Source organism: Lithobates pipiens, unplaced genomic scaffold (genome assembly GCF_037356315.1).
Source record: "Lithobates pipiens isolate NorthernLeopardFrog02 unplaced genomic scaffold, aLitPip1_a1.2 Scaffold_8, whole genome shotgun sequence".
Taxonomy (NCBI): Eukaryota; Metazoa; Chordata; class Amphibia; order Anura; family Ranidae; genus Lithobates; species Lithobates pipiens.
Genome location: NW_027507903.1, coordinates 120,186,918 through 120,206,963, shown reverse-complemented (window position 1 = coordinate 120,206,963; position 20,046 = coordinate 120,186,918). Strand labels below are relative to the sequence as shown.

The 20,046-nt window shown below is 58.2% G+C and overlaps 1 long non-coding RNA gene across 1 annotated transcript in view; it reads left to right on the top strand.

Moving 5' to 3' along the window:
- Positions 1–18,225: 18,225 nt before the first annotated feature.
- Positions 18,226–20,046, top strand: part of LOC143963478 (uncharacterized) — a 126,398-nt gene continuing 124,577 nt past the window's right edge. Inside the window, exon 1 of the long non-coding RNA XR_013270972.1 lies at positions 18,226–18,271. This is a non-coding gene — a long non-coding RNA (uncharacterized LOC143963478). The remainder of the gene's footprint in view (positions 18,272–20,046) is intronic.

The following is a 20,046-nucleotide window of genomic DNA, read 5'->3' as shown; positions in this document are numbered from 1 at the left end:
CCGTGAGCGGCTTAAGAACCGCGGCTGCTAGAAAACACGACCTGCCTAGGAAATGCAGGCTTCACAAATTGATGAAAAAACATAAAAGAAAACCCTGGGGGGTACACAAGAGAAAAGAAAAGCATAAGACACAAAACGAGCGGCATATCGGAATATGTAAGAACACGAGAAAAGGCAAGAAAACACGAGAAACAAAAGAAACATGGGAAACGCGAGAAGATGCATGAGACACGTAAATAGCATCAGACACGTACAATACATCCGACACTAACAAGCACGAGGAACGTAAAAAACCTGAGAATCATGAAACTACACAAGGGTAATGACATGAAACGCATGAGACATGAAACGTGCGGCACATGGGAAATACGGAAGGAAACACCGGACAACACGTAAGGAAACATGTGAATACGTCAAAACCATGGAAAACGTCAGAAAATGCTAGAAAAACATGGGGAAACGCCAGAAACAAGGGAAACACAAGAAGTTGCATCACGTGAATAACAGCCATGAACAATGCATCCGATACATGAATTGCCTGAGAAACGTAAAAAACCCTGACAACCATAAATTTATGAGAACCATAAAAGCGCAAGAACTGTAAGTCGTATAAAAACCGTCAACTGCCAGCAAAACACACGAGAACGCAATTGTATGAGAAACTGTAAAATTGCATGGAAAACCATCAAATGTATGAGAAAACACCAACTTCATATGTAAATCACACGAGAGACCTAAATCACATGAAAAACAAAATTGCGTAAGAACCGTAACTTCAAGAAACACCAACTGCATGGAAACCGTGAATTGCATAAACTGAATTGCATGAGAAAACGACAATTGCATGTAAAACCGTAAAACGAGTGAGAACCGTGCGTGAAAACAAAGCATGAGAACGTCAAATCGAATGAGAACATAATCGCATGAGAACGTAAAACGAAACGAGAACATAAAATGCATGAGAACATGAACTAAACGAGAACATGAGTGTATGAGAATGTTAAAATGAAACAAGAACATGGGTGCATGAGAACGTAAAACGAAACGAGGACATGAGTGCATGAGAACGTAAAATGAAACGAGGACATAACTGCATGAGAACGTAAAATGAAACGAGGACATGACTGCATGAGAACGCAAAACATGAAATGCCAAAAAGCATGAAACGCAAAACGCATGACGCTGGAACGCGATAGAGAAACCTGGAAAGTGAGAGAAAACCTGGAAAGTGAGAGAAAACCATAAAAAAGCATGAGAAACCGTAGTTGCATGAACCGTCAACTGTACCACGGGAAAACGTCAGAACCACGGGAAACGTCAGAAAATGCTATAAAAAACATGGGGAAACGTCAAAAACATGGGAAACGCAAGAAGTTGCGTGAGACACGTAAATAACCTCTAAAACGTAAATTGCCTGAGAAATTTACATGCCTGAGAATCATAAATTCATGAGAACCATGAATGCGTAAGAACTGTACGTCGTTTAAAAACCGCCAACTGCCTGCGAAACGCACGAGAAACGTACATGCATGAGAAACCGTAAAATTGCATGAGAAACAACAACTTCATAAGAAAAGTAAATCACATGAGAGACCCAAAACGCATGAAAAACAAAATTGCGTAAGAACAGTAAGCAACGTGCTTGAAACCAACAAGCATGAGAACGTCAACTCGAATGAGAACGGAAAAAGAAACGAGAACATAACTGCATGAGAATGTAAATGAACGAGAACATAACTGCATGAAAACGTAATCGAAACAAAACGCAAATGCAAGAAACGCAAATGCAAGAAACGCAAATGCAAGAAACGCAAATGCAAGAAACGCAAATGCAAGAAACGCAAATGCAAGAAACGCAACTGCCTGAGAAACGCAACTGCCTGAGAAACGCAACTGCCTGAGAAACGCAACTGCAAGAAGATGCAACTGCCTGAGAAATGCAACTGCAAGAAGATGCAAATGCATGAAAAACACAACTGCAAGAAGCTGCAACTGCCTGAGAAAACGCAACTGCCTGAGAAAACGCAACAGCAAGAAACGCAACAGCAAGAAACGCAACAGCAAGAAACGCAACAGCAAGAAACGCAACAGCAAGAAACGCAACAGCAAGAAACGCAACAGCAAGAAACGCAACAGCAAGAAACGCAACAGCAAGAAACGCAACTGCAAGAAGATGCAGCTGCATGAAAACGCAACTGCAAGAAGATGCAAATGCCTGACAAACGCAACTGCAAGAAAATGCAAATGCATGAAAACGCAAATGCTTTGAGAACGTGACCGCTAAGAGAACGTGAATGGCTTGAAACCGGGAACGCATGGGACCGAAACGCATGGGAAAACCATAAAATGCACCAGAACGTAAAACCGCAAGAGAAAACCGTGAGTAACACAAGAACGTGGAGCTCAGGCGGGGGCAGGCCACGTGGAGCTCAGGCGGGGGTTGGACACGCCACGTGGAGCTCAGGCGGGGGTTGGACACGCCACGTGGAGCTCAGGCGGGGGTTGGACACGCCACGTGGAGCTCAGGCGGGGGTTGGACACGCCACGTGGAGCTCAGGCGGGGGTTGGACACGCCACGTGGAGCTCAGGCGGGGTACAGGAGATGACACTATAACCTTGATGTGGGGGGGGCAGAGTTCATGCACCGGAGGGCTACGACAAGCACATGCTGAGAGGCAAAGATGAAATCTTAGCCCTGTCTGCGCAGGAAGAGGCTGACGTCCAATACAACCTATGTGGCAGGATACAAAACATGTTTGATTGCAATATATAGCATTTGGGAGATATGAGCAGTCTTGGCTTCTATGGGATAGAATGTATACCTCATGCTGTAAGAGGACGAGATCGTCATCAGAAATCACTAGCCAGTGAGGCTTGGTAGATATTTAGACCAGAGACAAGTGGAAAACAAAACGCCAGTTTTGTATTATTACGTATCCACCTGTCTCTGGGACTAACCCCCCCCCCCCCCCGCAGAAGCAGGGCGAACGAATCCTCCCCCTCCCCCGGAAGACACACCGGGAGGAGGGGGGCGGGAGAAGCGGACTAACACCCCTCCCCCCCGGCAGAAGCATGGTGAACGAATCCTCCCCCCTTCCCGGAAGACACACCGGGAGGAGGGGGCGGGAGAAGCGGCTCCCCCGCAGCCCCCAGACGGACTAACCCCCCTCCCCCCGTAGAAGCAGGACGATCAAATCCTCCCCCCTCCCCCGGAAGACACACCGGGAGGAGGGGGCGGGAGAAGCGGCTCCCCCAGAGCCCCCAGGCGGACTAACACCCCTCCCCCCGGCAGAAGCATGGTGAACGAATCCTCCCCCCTCCCCCGGAAGACACAGCGGGAGGAGGGGGGCGGGAGAAGAGGCTCCCCTGGAGCCACCAGGCAGAGACAGGCAACCCAATCTCCCCCCGGCCGAAGGAGGCGGGCGGGAGAAGCGGCAGACACACCGGGAGGAGGCGGGCGGGAGAAGCGGCAGACACACCGGGAGGAGGGGGGCGGGAGAAGCGGACTAACACCCCTCCCCCCCGGCAGAAGCATGGTGAACGAATCCTCCCCCCTTCCCCGGAAGACACACCGGGAGGAGGGGGGCGGGAGAAGCGGCTCCCCCGCAGCCCCCAGACGGACTAACCCCCCCTCCCCCCCGCAGAAGCAGGACGATCAAATCCTCCCCCCTCCCCCGGAAGACACAGCGGGAGGAGGGGGGCGGGAGAAGCGGCTCCCCCGCAGCCCCCAGACGGACTAACCCCCCCCTCCCCCCCGCAGAAGCAGGACGATCAAATCCTCCCCCCTCCCCCGGAAGACACAGCGGGAGGAGGGGGGCGGGAGAAGAGGCTCCCCTGGAGCCACCAGGCAGGGACAGGCAACCTAATCTCCCCCCGGCCGAAGGAGGCGGGCGGGAGAAGCGGCTCCCTCCAAGAGACCGGAGCAGAGCAGACGAACCTCCCCCTCCATCGGCAGCCTGCCAGGGGAGGGGGAAACGAGCAGCCCGAGGAGAGAAACAGACGGGCGGCCGAACACCCCCCCTCCCCCCGGCGTGAACACCGGGAGGAGCGGACTGGCAGCACCCTCTGGAGCCGGAAACAGCCCGAGGAGCGGACGGCGGCCAAACACCCCCCCCTCCCCCCGGCATGAACACCGGGAGGAGGGGCGGGCAGCACCCTCCGGAGCCGGAAACAGCCAGAGGAGAGGAGCGGACGGCGGCCAGACACCCCCCCTCCCCCCGACGTGAACAACGGGAGGAGGGGCGGGCGGGTGCACTGCATATGTGAGGGGGGAGGGGGAGCCGGCGCGGCCGAAAACCTCCCCCTCCCCCTGCCAGGAGAATCGGCGCTGTAATAGCAAACGCACCACCGCAGCGTCGTTTGCATAGTTGTAGGCAGGAGGAAGGCTCCCCTGTGCCGACAGCAGCTGCCGGCGGGAGAACTTCCCCCCCCCCCACAGATGCCCATAAACGGAGCTGGTGGGGGCCACAAGCACTCCCGTCCCTGTGCTCCAGAGCAACAGAATAACATCCTCCTCCTCCGACCCGCCGGAAGTGACGTCAGCCACACGCGACCGACGTCCAACGAGGAGGAGGTGGAGGAGGGCAGGCTTTATGCAGCCTGACTCCTCCTACAAATACAGGCTTACCCTGCGGTCTGCCTTACACATGTATTGTCATAAGAGTCCTCCTGTGTTCATTCTCCCCTAGCCCGCTCTAAAAGAGCTGACTGGGGCAGACTGACGCTGGTTGAGATCCGTTAAGTAGTGGATAATATCTTGGGCTTGAAAAAAGGTGTTTGTGGAGTGGGGGTATGTCCGCCAGCAAAAGGGCCCCTGTACATTGTACAGACGATCGTCTGGGGACATGTGCTCGCTCTGCAGGCATTGGCTGTGTGCGGATGTGTGCACATCGTCTCTGCTGTGTCTGATCAGCACATGGAGATAGGCGGTACACATCTGTAGATGGCTTTCCATTCACAAGAGATGAAGAATTATCCAAGTATACATTGTTCTCTGGAACAATGTATATATTAAGGATTTCTATCAACGGAATTATAATCATCGTTCATTGGTTTTGTATGGTATTGTATGGTATTGTATTGTATTGTCCTTATATGGGCATTAACATCATGTTACTGCTGTGAGGTCACATCCTTTGTGGGAGGTGTTCAGCTGTTGGAGGCAAACCCTCCAGGGCGTGGCTTCCAGTGGGAAAAAGTAAATAAAAAGCTTGGTCAAGGGCTCGCTCTGGCTTTGCTGACGAAGCAGAAGGAAACACAACTGTTGATGTCTCTTTAATGGGTAACCAGGGAGGGGCCTGGCTGAGGAGCAGCCAGGCTGAGATGAGGATGTAGGTTGCATTGGGGATGTCTGGTCATTGGGATGAATGTGTTGGAAGGTAACCTGAAAGCATTATATCATTAAGACGGAAATGGGTGCTTATTGGAAGCACAAAGTAGGTAATGGGCTGTGTGCATAGCATAGCAGCCAAATCACCACGACAAGACAGGGACCCCCATCTCACTCTGGGAAAGGGATTCTATCTCACCTGGGGGCAGGAACTCCATCTCCCCTGGGAACGGGGACTTAATCTCCCCTAGGGACCCCCATCTGCCCTGGGGATCAGGATCCTGTGTGTGCCAAACTTACTGCCCTGCCTGCCATGTGTCCTATGTGAAGGCCCTCCTGTGACAGCTCTTATAAGGCCTTCATCCCACTGTGTGATCCCCCTACATGACTGATCCCTCTGTGTGCACCCCTTACACAGGGAACCCCTCTGTTTGCTCCTCCTACATGTCTGCATACTCTGACCACCACCTGTACCATTTTCACATCCTCTGACTACCTCCTGTATCCTGTGCACATGTTCCGACCACCTCTTGTACCATGTATGCAGCCTCTAACCACTTCCTGTATCCTGTTCGCAGCCTTTAACAGTCTCTTGTATCCTGTCTGCAATCTCTGACTATCTCTTGTCTTTTAACGTGTCTGCCGTCTCTTAGGGGGAGTCTGGAGAGGAATCAAGAGTGAGAGCACCGCCGGGATTGGGATTACGGGAGGAGTCAGATGTGTATGGACTGTGGAGAAGAGACTATAGACTAAAAACCAGAACCACCAACTTGGAGCCGTCTAACTGAGCCCTGCACACTGAACCGTAGAGGAGGTCAGTGACAGAGCCGCCATGCCAGTCTGGGGGGGTGTCACTGATGTAAGGGGGGAGTGAATGCAATTATGCAAGAGGGCACTGTTATAAAGGTTTCCCTCTGAGGAATGTGGTCTCTGGTCACCAGAGTCTCCCCCCCCCCCCATCACATTTCCCGGTATTCTCCTTTACATCAGTGTCCGCAGGATTCTTCCCCCTTACAGTGCAAGGGAACTCAGATGTAAAGGAAAATTCTACAGAGCATGATCTAAGGAGGAACTCTGATGAAAGGGTTGCTCTGGTCACAAGAGACCACTTTATATCAGAGTCCACTGCATTCCCATTTACATCAGAGTTCCAACTTACATCAGGTTCTTCAGCATTGCCCTTTACATCAGTGTTCCCCTTTACATCAGGGTTCGCGGAGTTCCCCCTGTAAGATTAGAAGGTATGGAGGCCCAGAGATATGTCCAGAGTACACAGAGGATACATGGGTTAGATTAGAAGGGATGGAGGCCCAGAAAAATGTCCAGAGTACACAGAGGATACATAGGACAGATTAGAAGGGATGGAGGCCTCCTCTGTTTTCCCTAGACATCCATCCCATCTAATCTTACCCATGTATCCTCTGCCTCACTGCGTCCAGCAAACGCCTCACGCCGCCTCGCTGCGCCCAACAAATGCCCAGCAAACACCCCACTGTGCCCGTCAAAGGCTGCCTCACTGTGCCCGTCAACCCTCTTATACCCTGGGGAAAGGGAGCCCCTTCTCTCCTGGGGACAGGGAGCCCCTTCTCCCCCCCTCTGAGGACATGGACCCCCCTCCCCCCTGGGGACAGGAACCCTCTTCTCCCCCCTGGGGACAGGAACCCTCTTCTCCCCCCTGGGGAAAGGAACCCCCTTCTCTCTTGGGGGACAGAAACCCCCTTCTCTCTTGGGGGACAGAAACCCCCTTCTCTCTTGGGGGACAGAAACCCCCTTCTCTCTTGGGGACAGGAGCCAAGGCTGGGGTGGCGCGTCGGGCCCCCAGAGTCCGTCCTTGGGCCAAGCCTGGGGTGGCGCGTCGGGCCCCCCAGAGTCCGTCCTTGGGCCAAGGCTGGGGTGGCGCGTCGGGCCCCCCAGAGTCCGTCCTTGGGCCAAGGCTGGGGTGGCGCGTCGGGCCCCCCAGAGTCCGTCCTTGGGCCAAGGCTGGGGTGGCGCCTCGGCCCCCCAGAGTCCGTCCTTGGGCCAAGGCTGGGGTGGCGCCTCGGCCCCCCAGAGTCCGTCCTTGGGCCAAGGCTGGGGTGGCGCCTCGGCCCCCCAGAGTCCGTCCTTGGGCCAAGGCTGGGGTGGCGCGTCGGCCCCCCCCAGAGTCCGTCCTTGGGCCAAGGCTGGGGTGGCGCGTCGGCCCCCCCCAGAGTCCGTCCTTGGGCCAAGGCTGGGGTGGCGCGTCGGCCCCCCCCAGAGTCCGTCCTTGGGCCAAGGCTGGGGTGGCGCGTCGGCCCCCCCCAGAGTCCGTCCTTGGGCCAAGGCTGGGGTGGCGCGTCGGCCCCCCCCAGAGTCCGTCCTTGGGCCAAGGCTGGGGTGGCGCGTCGGCCCCCCCCAGAGTCCGTCCTTGGGCCAAGGCTGGGGTGGCGCGTCGGCCCCCCCCAGAGTCCGTCCTTGGGCCTAGGCTGGGGTGGCGCGTCGGCCCCCCAGAGTCCGTCCTTGGGCCAAGGCTGGGGTGGCGCGTCGGCCCCCCAGAGTCCGTCCTTGGGCCAAGGCTGGGGTGGCGCGTCGGCCCCCCAGAGTCCGTCCTTGGGCCAAGGCTGGGGTGGCGCGTCGGCCCCCAGAGTCCGTCCTTGGGCCAAGGCTGGGGTGGCGCGTCGGCCCCCAGGGTCCGTCCTTGGGCCAAGGCTGGGGTGGCGCGTCGGCCCCCAGGGTCCGTCCTTGGGCCAAGGCTGGGGTGGCGCGTCGGCCCCCAGGGTCCGTCCTTGGGCCAAGGCTGGGGTGGCGCGTCGGCCCCCAGGGTCCGTCCTTGGGCCAAGGCTGGGGTGGCGCGTCGGCCCCCAGGGTCCGTCCTTGGGCCAAGGCTGGGGTGGCGCGTCGGCCACCCAGAGTCCGTCCTTGGGCCAAGGCTGGGGTGGCGCGTAGGCCCCCAGAGTCCTGCCTTGGGCCAAGGCTGGGGTGGCGCGTCGGCCCCCCAGAGTCCGTCCTTGGGCCAAGGCTGGGGTGGCGCGTCGGCCCCCCAGAGTCCGTCCTTGGGCCAAGGCTGGGGTGGCGCGTCGGCCCCCAGGGTCCGTCCTTGGGCCAAGGCTGGGGTGGCGCGTCGGCCCCCAGGGTCCGTCCTTGGGCCAAGGCTGGGGTGGCGCGTCGGCCCCCAGAGTCCGTATTTGGGCCAAGGCTAAGGTGGCACATCGGCCACCCAGAGTCCTGCCTTGGGCCAAGGCTGGGGTGGCGCGTAGGCCCCCAGAGTCCTGCCTTGGGCCAAGGCTGGGGTGGCGCGTAGGCCCCCAGAGTCCTCCCTTGGGCCAAGGCTGGGGTGGCGCGTAGGCCCCCAGAGTCCTGCCTTGGGCCAAGTCACTTGGTGGCGCGTCGGCCCCCAGAGTCCGTCCTTGGGCCAAGGCTGGGGTGGCGTGTCGGCCCCCCCAGTCCGTCCTTGTGCCAAGGCTGGGGTGGCGCGTCGGCCCCCCCCAGAGTCCGTCCTTGGGCCAAGGCTGGGGTGGCGCGTCGGCCCCCCCAGAGTCCGTCCTTGGGCCAAGGCTGGGGTGGCGCGTCGGCCCCCCCCAGAGTCCGTCCTTGGGCCAAGGCTGGGGTGGCGCGTCGGCCCCCCCCAGAGTCCGTCCTTGGGCCAAGGCTGGGGTGGCGCGTCGGCCCCCCCCAGAGTCCGTCCTTGGGCCAAGGCTGGGGTGGCGCGTCGGCCCCCCCCAGAGTCCGTCCTTGGGCCAAGGCCGGGGTGGCGCGTCGGCCCCCCAGAGTCCGTCCTTGGGCCAAGGCTGGGGTGGCGCGTCGGCCCCCCAGAGTCCGTCCTTGGGCCAAGGCTGGGGTGGCGCGTCGGCCCCCCAGAGTCCGTCCTTGGGCCAAGGCTGGGGTGGCGCGTCGGCCCCCCCAGAGTCCGTCCTTGGGCCAAGGCTGGGGTGGCGCGTCGGCCCCCCAGAGTCCGTCCTTGGGCCAAGGCTGGGGTGGCGCGTCGGCCCCCCAGAGTCCGTCCTTGGGCCAAGGCTGGGGTGGCGCGTCGGCCCCCCAGAGTCCGTCCTTGGGCCAAGGCTGGGGTGGCGCGTCGGCCCCCCAGAGTACGTCCTTGGGCCAAGGCTGGGGTGGCGCGTCGGCCCCCCAGAGTACGTCCTTGGGCCAAGGCTGGGGTGGCGCGTCGGCCCCCCAGAGTCCGTCCTTGGGCCAAGGCTGGGGTGGCGCGTCGGCCCCCCAGAGTCCGTCCTTGGGCCAAGGCTGGGGTGGCGCGTCGGCCCCCAGGGTCCGTCCTTGGGCCAAGGCTGGGGTGGCGCGTCGGCCCCCAGGGTCCGTCCTTGGGCCAAGGCTGGGGTGGCGCATCGGCCCCCAGGGTCCGTCCTTGGGCCAAGGCTGGGGTGGCGCGTCGGCCCCCAGGGTCCGTCCTTGGGCCAAGGCTGGGGTGGCGCGTCGGCCCCCAGAGTCCGTCTTTGGGCCAAGGCTAGGGTGGCACATCGGCCACCCAGAGTCCGTCCTTGGGCCAGGGCTGGGGTGGCGCGTAGGCCCCCAGAGTCCTGCCTTGGGCCAAGGCTGGGGTGGCGCGTCGGCCCCCCAGAGTCCGTCCTTGGGCCAAGGCTGGGGTGGCGCGTCGGCCCCCCAGAGTCCGTCCTTGGGCCAAGGCTGGGGTGGCGCGTCGGCCCCCAGGGTCCGTCCTTGGGCCAAGGCTGGGGTGGCGCGTCGGCCCCCAGGGTCCGTCCTTGGGCCAAGGCTGGGGTGGCGCGTCGGCCCCCAGAGTCCGTATTTGGGCCAAGGCTAAGGTGGCACATCGGCCACCCAGAGTCCTGCCTTGGGCCAAGGCTGGGGTGGCGCGTAGGCCCCCAGAGTCCTGCCTTGGGCCAAGGCTGGGGTGGCGCGTAGGCCCCCAGAGTCCTGCCTTGGGCCAAGTCATTTGGTGGCGCGTCGGCCCCCAGAGTCCGTCCTTGGGCCAAGGCTGGGGTGGCGTGTCGGCCCCCCCAGTCCGTCCTTGTGCCAAGGCTGGGGTGGCGCATCGGCCACCCAGAGTCCGTCCTTGGGCCAAGGCTGGGGTTGCGCGTAGGCCCCCAGAGTCATGCCTTGGGCCAAGTCATTTGGTGGCGCGTCGGCCCCCAGAGTCCGTTCTTAGACCAAGGCTGGGGTGGTGCGTCGGCCCCCAGAGTCCGTCCTCTTTAGAGCGGGCTAGGGGAGGACAAACATAGGGGGACTCTTATGACAATACATATTAAAATACAACTAAAACATCTTCATAAAATTTTCCACGACAGATACCTGAAAAAAAAATAAAAATAAAATTTAGAACCTGCACCAGAGTCCGTCCTTGGGCCAAAGCTGGGGTGGCGCGTCGGCCCCAAGAATCCGTCCTTGGGCCGAGGCTAGGGTGGGGCGTCGGCTCCCCAGAGTCCGTCCTTGGGCCGAGGCTGGGGTGGCGCGTCGGCTCCCCAGAGTCCGTCCTTGGGCCGAGGCTGGGGTGGCGCGTCGGCCCCCAGAGTCCGTCCTTGGGCCGAGGCTGGGGTGGCGCGTCGGCCCCCAGAGTCCGTCCTTGGGCCGAGGCTGGGGTGGCGCGTCGGCCCCCAGAGTCCGTCCTTGGGCCGAGGCTGGGGTGGCGCGTCGGCCCCCAGAGTCCGTCCTTGGGCCGAGGCTGGGGTGGCGCGTCGGCCCCCAGAGTCCGTCCTTGGGCCGAGGCTGGGGTGGCGCGTCGGCCCCCAGAGTCCGTCCTTGGGCCGAGGCTGGGGTGGCGCGTCGGCCCCCAGAGTCCGTCCTTGGGCCGAGGCTGGGGTGGCGCGTCGGCCCCCAGAGTCCGTCCTTGGGCCGAGGCTGGGGTGGCGCGTCGGCCCCCAGAGTCCGTCCTTGGGCCGAGGCTGGGGTGGCGCGTCGGCCCCCAGAGTCCGTCCTTGGGCCGAGGCTGGGGTGGCGCGTCGGCCCCCAGAGTCCGTCCTTGGGCCGAGGCTGGGGTGGCGCGTCGGCCCCCAGAGTCCGTCCTTGGGCCGAGGCTGGGGTGGCGCGTCGGCCCCCAGAGTCCGTCCTTGGGCCGAGGCTGGGGTGGCGCGTCGGCCCCCAGAGTCCGTCCTTGGGCCGAGGCTGGGGTGGCGCGTCGGCCCCCAGAGTCCGTCCTTGGGCCGAGGCTGGGGTGGCGCGTCGGCCCCCAGAGTCCGTCCTTGGGCCGAGGCTGGGGTGGCGCGTCGGCCCCCAGAGTCCGTCCTTGGGCCGAGGCTGGGGTGGCGCGTCGGCCCCCAGAGTCCGTCCTTGGGCCGAGGCTGGGGTGGCGCGTCGGCCCCCAGAGTCCGTCCTTGGGCCGAGGCTGGGGTGGCGCGTCGGCCCCCAGAGTCCGTCCTTGGGCCGAGGCTGGGGTGGCGCGTCGGCCCCCAGAGTCCGTCCTTGGGCCGAGGCTGGGGTGGCGCGTCGGCCCCCAGAGTCCGTCCTTGGGCCGAGGCTGGGGTGGCGCGTCGGCCCCCAGAGTCCGTCCTTGGGCCGAGGCTGGGGTGGCGCGTCGGCCCCCAGAGTCCGTCCTTGGGCCGAGGCTGGGGTGGCGCGTCGGCCCCCAGAGTCCGTCCTTGGGCCGAGGCTGGGGTGGCGCGTCGGCCCCCAGAGTCCGTCCTTGGGCCGAGGCTGGGGTGGCGCGTCGGCCCCCAGAGTCCGTCCTTGGGCCGAGGCTGGGGTGGCGCGTCGGCCCCCAGAGTCCGTCCTTGGGCCGAGGCTGGGGTGGCGCGTCGGCCCCCAGAGTCCGTCCTTGGGCCGAGGCTGGGGTGGCGCGTCGGCCCCCAGAGTCCGTCCTTGGGCCGAGGCTGGGGTGGCGCGTCGGCCCCCAGAGTCCGTCCTTGGGCCGAGGCTGGGGTGGCGCGTCGGCCCCCAGAGTCCGTCCTTGGGCCAAGGCTGGGGTGGCGCGCCGGCCCCCAGAGTCCGTCCTTGGGCCAAGGCTGGGGTGGCGCGCCGGCCCCCAGAGTCCGTCCTTGGGCCAAGGCTGGGGTGGCGCGCCGGCCCCCAGAGTCCGTCCTTGGGCCAAGGCTGGGGTGGCGCGCCGGCCCCCAGAGTCCGTCCTTGGGCCAAGGCTGGGGTGGCGCGCCGGCCCCCAGAGTCCGTCCTTGGGCCAAGGCTGGGGTGGCGCGCCGGCCCCCAGAGTCCGTCCTTGGGCCAAGGGAGTGGGGGATTGAAAGACGGCAGCAGTGGTGCCGCGGGGAGGGGGGGATTGAAAGACGGCAGCAGTGGTGCCGCGGGGAGGGGGGGATTGAAAGACGGCAGCAGTGGTGCCGCGGGGAGGGGGGGATTGAAAGACGGCAGCAGTGGTGCCGCGGGGAGGGGGGGATTGAAAGACGGCAGCAGTGGTGCCGCGGGGAGGGGGGATTTAAAGACGGCAGCAGTGGTGCCGCGAGGAGAGGGGGATTTAAAGACGGCAGCAGTGGTGCCGCGAGGAGAGGGGGATTTAAAGACGGCAGCAGTGGTGCCGCGGGGAGGGGGGGATTTAAAGACGGCAGCAGTGGTGCCGCGGGGAGGGGGGGATTTAAAGACGGCAGCAGTGGTGCCGCGGGGAGGGGGAGGGATTCAAAGACGGCAGCAGTGGTGCCGCGGGGAGGGATTCAAAGACGGCAGCAGTGGTGCCACGGGGAGGGATTCATAGACGGCAGCAGTGGTGCCGCGGGGAGGGATTCAAAGACGGCAGCAGTGGTGCCGCGGGGAGGGATTCAAAGACGGCAGCAGTGGTGCCGCGGGGAGGGATTCAAAGACGGCAGCAGTGGTGCCGCGGGGAGGGATTCAAAGACGGCAGCAGTGGTGCCGCGGGGAGGGATTCAAAGACGGCAGCAGTGGTGCCGCGGGGAGGGATTGAAAGACGGCAGCAGTGATGCCGCGGGGAGGGGGAGGGATTCAAAGACGGCAGCAGTGGTGCCGCAGGGAGGGGGGGAATTCAAAGACGGCAGCAGTGGTGCCGCGGGGAGGGGGGGAATGCAAAGACGGCAGCAGTGGTGCCGCGCGAAGGGGGGGATTCAACGACGGCAGCAGTGGTGCCGCGGGGAGGGGCGAATTCAACGACGGCAGCAGTGGTGGGGAGGGGGGATTCAAGGACGGCAGCACTGGTGCCGCAGGGAGGGGGCGGGGGGGGATCAAGGGCAGGTGGGTTGGGGGATTCAAAGACGGCAGCAGTGGTGCCGCGGGGGGGATTCAAAGACGGTAGCAGTGGTGCCGCGGGGAGGGGGGGATTCAAAGACGGTAGCAGTGGTGCCGCGGGGGGGGGGAATTCAAAGACGGCAGCAGTGGTGCCGCAGGGAGGGGGAATTCAAAGACGGCAGCAGTGGTGCCGCAGGGAAGGGGGGGATCAGGAGTAGAAGGATGGGGGGAAAGGGGGGATTCAAAGTCGGCAGCAGTGGTGCCGCGGGGAGGGGGGGATTCAAAGAAGGCAGCAGTGGTGCTGCGGGGAGGGGGGGATTCAAAGACGGCAGCAGTGGTGCCGCGGGGATGGGGGATTCACAGACGGCAGCAGTGGTGCGGCGGGGAGGGGGGATTCAAAGACGCAAGCAGTGGTGCCGCGGGGGGGGGATTCAAAGATGGCAGCAGTGGTGCCGCTTGGAGGGGGGGATTCAAAGACGGCAGCAGTGGTGTCGCGGGGAGGGGGGGAATTCAAAGACGGCAGCAGTGAAGCCGCGGGGAGGGGGGGAATTCAAAGACGGCAGCAGTGGTGCCGCGGGGAGGGGGGGGATCAGGAGGATGGGGGGAAAGGGGGGATTCAAAGACGGCAGCAGTGGTGCCGCGGGGAGGGGGGGATTCAAAGACAGCAGCAGTGGTGCTGCGGGGAGGGGGGGATTCAAAGACGGCAGCAGTGGTGCTGCGGGGAGGGGGGGGATTCAAAGACGGCAGCAGTGGTGCCGCGGGGAGGGGGGATTCACAGACGGCAGCAGTGGTGCGGCGGGGAGGGGGGATTCACAGACGGCAGCAGTGGTGCCGTGGGTGGGGGGGATTCAAAGATGCCAGCAGTGGTGCCGCGGGGAGGGGGGATTCAAAGACGCCAGCAGTGGTGCCCCGGGGAGGGGGGGATTTAAAGACGCCAGCAGTGGAGCCGCGGGGAGGGGTGGGATTCAAAGACGCCTGCAGTGGTGCCGCGGGGGGGAGGATTCAAAGATGGCAGCAGTGGTGCCGCTTGGAGGGGGGGATTCAAAGACGGCAGCAGTGGTGTCGCGGGGAGGGGGGGAATTCAAAGACGGCAGCAGTGGTGCCGCAGGGAGGGGGGGATTCAAAGACAGCAGCAGTGGTGCCGCGGGAAGGGGGGGATTCAAAGACAGCAGCAGTGGTGCCGCGGGAAGGGGGGGGATTCAAAGACGGCAGCAGTGGTGCCGCGGGGAGGGGGGATTCAAAGACGGCAGCAGTGGTGCCGCGGGGAGGGGGGGGGAATTCAAAGTCGGCAGCAGCGGTGCCCCTGGGAGGGGGGTATTCAAAGTCGGCAGCAGTGGTGCCCCTGGGAGGGGGGTATTCAAAGATGGCAGCAGTGGTGCCGCGGGGGGGATTCAAAGACGGCAGCAGTGGTGCCCAGGGAGGGGGGATTCAAAGACGGCAGCAGTGGTGCCGCGGGGAGCGGGGGATTCAAAGACGGCAGCAGTGGTGCCGCGCGGAGGGGGGGATTCAAAGACGGCAGCAGTGGTGCCGCCATGGCAAGTGCGGATCAGGGGCAGCGGTGGTGCCGTGGAGGGTGGGGATCAGGGGCAGCGGTGGCGGGTGGGGACCAGGGACAGCGGTGGTGCCGTGGCGGGTATCAGGGGCAGCGGTGGTGCCGTGGCGGGTGGGGATCAGGGGCAGCAGTGGTGCCGTGGCGGGTGGGGATCAGGGGCAGCAGTGGTGAGGAGGGGGAGGGGGGAATCAGTGGCAGTGTTGTTATTAAAGTGGTTGTAAACCCTTACAACACACTTTGACCTACAGGTAAACCTAGATTAAGGCTTACCTGTAGGTCCAAGAAATATCTATAATAAAGTATTTGCCAAAAGATAGGCACCGTTGTCTACGGCGCACCGTCAACGGCGAATATGCCACGCATGGCGGCTCCCGTGCACATTTGCGAGAGTGATGTCATCGCGGCTTCGCCAAATGACAGCGGCGGAGCAGCGAGGCCCACTGAGAAGATGGACGCTCGGAACTATAGGGGACAGCGGTGACATCGCTGGCTCCTGTGTCAGGTAAGTGACACGTAATGGACTACTATGCAATGCATAGTAGTCCATTATGCTTTGCCGGGAATGAAAGGAAGTAAACCCATCAGGGTTTACTTCCTCTTTAACCACTTCCGACCAGCGCACGACGATGTACGTCGACAGAATGGCACGGGCAGGCATATTGGCGTACAGGTACGTCCAATATTCGATGCCGCCCTGCCATCTGGAGCGCGCCGCCGGCGGCGCGCTCCCGCGCTGGTCGGGACCCCCGGACTCGATCGCCGCGGGCATCCCCACGATCGTCTCACGGAGCGGCCGAATAGAGGAAATGCTGTGTAAACAACATTTCTCTATTCTGCCTAGCAACTAGTGACGCTGATCTCTGCTCCATGTGATTGGAGCAGAGATCAGTGTACACTAAATGAAAGCCCAACCCCCCCAACAGTTAGTAACACTCCCCTAGGAACACTTAACCCCTACACTGCCACTCACTGGTTAACCCTTTCACTGCCAGTGTCATTTACACAGGAATCACTGCATTTATATAGCAGTGATTACTGTATAAATGACAATGGTCCCAAAAATGTGTCAAAAACGTCCGATGTGTCTGCCATAATGTCGCCGCCATTACTAGTAAAAAAAAAAAAAATAATAAAAAATTATTAATAAAAATGCTATAAAACTAACCCTATTTTGTAAACGCTATAACTTTTGCGCAAACCAATCAATAATCGCTTATTGCGATTTTTTTTTTACCAAAAATATGTAGAAGAATACGTATCGGCCTAAACTGAGGGAAAAAAATGTTTTTTTATATATTTTTGGGGGATATTTATTATAACAAAAAGTAAAAAATAATGCGTTTTTTTCAAAATTGTCGCTCTATTTTTGTTTATAGCGCAAAAAATAAAAACCGCAGGGGTGATCAAATACCACCAAAAGAAAGCTCTATTTGTGGGAAAAAAAGGACGTCAATTTTGTTTGGGAGCCACGTCGCACGACCGCGCAATTGTCAGTTAACCACTTGGGTACCGCGCTATTGCCGAATGACGGCATTAGCGCGGACCTAGATTTCCGGGACTACGTCTATTGACGTCGTCCCGGTTACGAGCGGCCTGCGCGCCCCCTGAGGGGCGCGCGCGGCGCGCTCTGTGATCGGCGAGTCCGTGAGACTCGCCTGATCACCGATCCGTGTAAGGGGTCGATCCCGACCCCTTATCACGTGATCAGCTGTCAGCCAATGACAGCTGATCATGTGATAGAACGGAGCCGGTAATCGGCTATTATTCCTCCTCGCGCTGACAGCGCGAGGAGAAAAAAAAAAGCCGATCACCGGCGGCCGTGATCGGGACATCAGTCCCGATCACGGCCAGCAATGCAAGGCACCACATGCCACCTGCCAGTGCCCACCTGCCTCCCGCAGTGCCATCCTGAAGTATAACAAAAAGTAAAAGTAAGTGCCCCCCGTCTGTGCCCATAGTGCCCACAGTGCCACCCAATCTGCCTCAAAGGTGCTGCACCCCAGTGCCGCCCATCAGTGCCCAGCAGTGCCGCCCAGCAGTGCCACCTATCAGTGCCACCTATCAGTGCCCATCAGTCCCATCTGTGGTACCTATCAGTGCCCATCCGTGCCACCCATCCGTGCCACTTATCCGTGCCACCCATCCGTGCCATCTTATCTGTGCCCATCTTTGCCCATCAGTGCCGCCTTATCTGTGCCCATCGGTGCCGCCTTATCTGTGCCTATTAGTGCCGCCTTAACTATGCCTATCAGTGCCCACCAGTGCAGCCTATCAGTGCCCACCAATGCAGCCCATCAGTGCCCACCAATGCAGCCTATCAGTGCCGCCTTATCAGCGCACTTCAATGAAGGAGAAAAATGACCCGTTTGCAAAATTTTATAACAAACTATTAAAACATGTTTTTTTTTTTTTTTTTTTTTTTGCATCTTTTTTTGTTTGTTTAGCAAAAAATAAAACTCCGAGCTGTAACTAAATACCACCAAAAGAAAGCTCTATTTGTGGGAAAAAAATGATAAAAATTTCATTTGGGTACAGTGTTGTATGCCCGCGCAATTGTCATTCAAAGTGCATCAGCGCTGAAAGCTGAAAATTGGTCTGGGACTGAGGGGGGTTTAAGTGCCCAGTAAGCAAGTGGTTAAAGCGACGCAGTGCCGAATCGCAAAAAGTGGTCTGGTCTTTGACCAGCAAATTGGTTCGGTCTGAAAGTGGTTAAGGGATGGGTGACTGTGAGCAAAGTGTATACAATACATACATATAGAGAAATAGATCACACAGGCGCTTCAGCGCCCCTACCCTTTTGTTTGTGTGCGTTATGCAGGCTTCTCTTCCTATGTGATCAGGACTAACGGCCGGGGAGAACGGAGAGAGAAAAATGAGATGTTCACCGGGCAAGAGCCCGGTAAAGACTGAGCTCGCAGCGCTCTGCTCCTTTTTTTATACCCCTACAGCCGTTGTGACTCCACCTGTGTGACGTCATGGCTAACGGTCAACTGGTAGAAGCTGGTCACGTGTCTGTAGCTAATCCGCCACGTGACCACAGCTCATCAGGCACCTTGGATGTAGCTCATCAGTCACGTGCCCTGTTTCATTGATTTACTTCTCGCATTTATACCTATTTATTTTCTATTTATTATATAATCTAAATATTTTTTTGTATTCCTAATTAATAAAGTATTACTATTTAATATATATTATTTTTTCTTAAGATTTTGTTGTCTCCGTCTACGGTAAAATGTCTCCTCTAATGCAGACTGGACGGATCAGCCGTTGAAATCCCTGCAGTGTGTTTGAGCTGCCCCCCCCCCACCCCCTCCGAGTTACCATGACGATGCTGGCTGAACGTGAGTGCGGGGTGATCTGTGTCCATTGGGTTGTGTGTGATGGATGAAGGGACTGCTCTGTATTGTAGATATTATGATGGAGAGAATGAGCTGTCCTTGTGCGGAGCTCTCTGATCTGTGTCCCTGGAAACATGGAGAGACTGCTTGTGTGTTCTTATATCTAATATTTTATCAGTTCTTTCACCATATATATATATATATATATATATATATATATATATATATATATATTGTTTTCCTATGACTCCCCCCCTCCCTTATAGATATATATATATATATATTTGTGTATATATAATATATACATCTCATAGAACACCATGGGGTCGTCTCCCCCTGTTTATATATTATGATTTTTTTAACCACTTCAGCCCTGGAAGGTTTTACCCCCCCCCGACCAGAGCTCTTTGTACAATTTGGCACTGCGTCTGTGTAAATGATAATTGCGCGGTCATGCAATGCTGTACTCAAACAAAATTTGCGTCCCTTTTTCCCAACAAATAAAGCTTTCTTTTGATGGTATTTTATCACCTCAGCGGTTTTTATTTTTTGCGCTATAAATGGAAAAAGACCGAAAATTTTGAAGAAAAAATGATATTTTCTACTTTTTGTTATAAAAAAAATTCCAATGAACTCAATTTTAGTCATACATTTAGGCCAAAATGTATTCGGCCGCTTGTCTTTGGTAAAAAAAAAAAATGTCAATAAGCGTATGTTTATTGGTTTGCGGTTATAGCGTCTACATACTAGGGTCGATTTTCTGGAATTTACGCAGCTTTTAGTTTGATTGCCTATCTCATTTCTTGAGGTGCTAAATTGGCAGGGCAGTACAACCCCCCCCCCCCCCCCCCATGACCCCATTTTGGAAAGTAGACACCCCAGGGAAATTGCTGAGAGGAATGTTGAACCCATTGAATATTTTTTTTTTTTTTGTCCCAAGTGATTGAATAATGACAAAAAAAATATGTACAAAAAGTTGTCTCTAAATGATATATTGCTCACACATGCCATGGTTATATATGGAATTGCACCCCAAAGTACATTTTGCTGCTTCTCCTGAGTACAGGGATACCACATATGTGGGACTTTTTGGGAGCCTAGCTGCATACGGGGCCACAAAAAACCAATCACCGTCTTCAGGATTTCTAAGGGCGCAAATTTTTGATTTCACTCTTCAATACCTATAACAGTTTTTGAAGGCCATAAAATGGCAAAATAGCACAACCCCCCCCCCCCCCCCAAATGATACCATTTTGGAAAGTAGACACCCCAAGCTATTTGCTGAAAGGCATGGTGAGTATTTTGCAGCTCTTATTTGTTTTTGAAAATGAAGAAAGGCAAGAAATTTTTTATTTTTTTTTCAAAACTTTGTGACAAAAAGTGAGGTCTGTAAAATACTCAACATGCCTCTCAGCAAATGTATTGGAGTGTCTACTTTACAAAATGGGGTCATCGGGGGGGGGGGGGGGGTGTGCCATCTGGGCATTCCTTGGCCTCCGAAACTATGATTGGCAGTGAGGAGTGAAATCAAAAACTTACACCCTTAGAGAGCCTGAAGGTGGTGCTTGGTTTTTAAGGGTCCCGTACGCGGATAGGCTCCCAAAAATTCTCACACTTGTGGTATCCCTGTACTCAGGAGAAGCTGCAGAATGTATTTTGGGGTGTAATTCCACATATGCCCATGGCAAGTTTGAGCAATATGTCATTTAGTGACAACTGTGCAAAAAAAAAAAAACATAATAATTTGTCTTTTTCCCGCAACTTGTGTCACTATATAA